The sequence below is a fragment of the Propithecus coquereli genome, unplaced genomic scaffold (genome assembly GCF_000956105.1).
Source record: "Propithecus coquereli isolate 6110/MARCELLA unplaced genomic scaffold, Pcoq_1.0 Scaffold108, whole genome shotgun sequence".
NCBI classification, from domain to species: Eukaryota; Metazoa; Chordata; class Mammalia; order Primates; family Indriidae; genus Propithecus; species Propithecus coquereli.
The window spans coordinates 2,943,407-2,945,570 of record NW_012134747.1 but is presented as its reverse complement, the minus strand read 5'-3'; positions in this window follow the sequence as shown (position 1 = coordinate 2,945,570).

Sequence of the window (2,164 nt, the reverse complement as noted above, 5' to 3'; positions counted from 1 at the left end):
AAATCCCCAATACAGAGATGGGTGCATTAGACTATGGTACCCTGTCATGCCCAGTCAACTCATCTAATTTCTCTTGTTCCACTTCTTCCTTTGCCAACCTATCTCCAAATTATAAATTTACCATCCCACATAGACTTGCCCACAGGGAGAGAGAGTACTGATCACCACATATGAGTCACCAGAGAGCTTAATAGCTCCGTTCCTCACTATAATTTTAAAGCTGGCATTCTGGCTGGTATTTCAAGTTTTGTAGGCATCCCCAGGGACAATCTATGCCTGCTGAAGAGAAGATGGAAAGATGAATCATTCCAAGGGCAAGTGGAGGGGGAAACTGAGAAGGAGGCAGAACAGCAGAAGGGAAGAAGGTGCCATCCAAAACCACGCTTCAGCATTCCGATGTAATAACAAGGCACTTTATTATGGGGGCACTTAAACTGGTCGTAGGCTGAAATTTGAGTGTTTACAAAGGAAGACTACAACTTATAAAGTAATAAGTGCTGTAGTGGAGGTGGAACAGCATCGTGTGGGGGAAAGAACAAGGTTTTCAGAGTCAATTTTGGCTTCCTCACTCAAGAGATCCGTAAGTCTTACACAGACCAAGGCCAGGCAGAATCCTGAGCACTGGACATAAAGCAGGTTTAGAACCTGTGCCAACTAAAGGTATCTACAAATGGTATTTTGTAGGATGTGTAGGGGCTTGAGAAATAACATGTTGGTTGGAATAATCAAAGTCACAGAATTTGCTAGGTACCACAGTACAGGTGTCTACAAGTCTCAGTTGCAACGAAGAGATTTTAACTGCAGAAAGCCAAGCAGATTCCATCTTCAGAATACCAGAGTGGCAATAAGGATCCACACTGGAGCTGGTGCCCATAGCACCCCCAATTCCAAAGCTGCTCCCCTTAGCCTGAGACAGTTATCTACTAGTTCTCAGGAATGATGTAGCAAAGTGCTATTCACAGAGATGTCTGCCCCTGAGTTTCTGGCTATGCTGGATGCAAGTTTGGTCACGAAGAATAAAAATTCATTTCCTAAAACAACTTTGAGTACAAAAAGAGTGTGTTATCATTTCAAAGTACTGTGAAAAGTTCCATAGGTTGGAAGTAGTTCCATATGGTTGATTTAGAAAATCACTTTGAGGGAATACAATTGCATTTCTTGAATGGGAAACTAATCCAGTTACAGAATAACTCTTTTGAAATAGTTTTTATTCCTAACTTACCTCTCACTGGGGACCCTGGACATGTTCTAATACAGTAAATATTTGCTTGCAGCTGCTTAGGGCTTACTCTGTAGCCTTAATAAATTTCAGCATGTGCATTATGTTTTTGGATGCAGTTTGTCACTTGGCTTAAAGAGTGCTTAGGTTTTACATTGGGTAGGATAGATAGTTTTTTTTCTCCATCACTCATAATCTCTTTAATTAATCATCAGCACTGCCAAAAACATCACCTGAATGCTTTTTAGCATTAACAACAAAGGACTACTTTTGTCCAAATGTCCTCCACCCACTAGAGAAGAAATATGTCTTCTCAAATTCTACCTCCCACACCAGGGGGTTTATTCCACTCAAGTTAGAGTGGGAAGCAAACTGTTCCTGGAAATAACTGAACCTTATAATCCCAATGTAAAAGGTTTAATGTCTTAGTTCACAACTCAAGAATTTGAATTAATAATACTTTTCTGTTGTTCTTCTATTCACCCTTTTTTTTACCTGGTTAAATAAATATCCAATTCTATTTATTTTACGGCACATGGCATCTCTGAGCTATATGATTCATCAGTAAAATCATCATAATTTGAATTTTTGATGCTTGGTTTTCTCCATTACTCTGGGGGAAAAGTTTCCTTATATCCTTCCTCTGTTCTACCTTGGAGATAACTTTAAATATTCTTCCATTAAAAATCTCATTCTTTCCACCACCCTCAACCTCTGTGGCCACTCAAAATCCTAACATTTCTTTGGAATCTTCCTTAGGCTTCAAACTTAAACCAGCTCCAAGTCTATTTTGGAGAATTGGACTTTTGATTATATATGAAGAAAATAAAATTGCCTTTTTTTTTTTTTGAGACAGAGTCTCACTCTTTTTGCCTGGGCTAGAGTGCCGTGGCGTCAGCCTAGCTCACAGCAACCTCAAACTCCTGGGCTCAAGCGATCCTACTG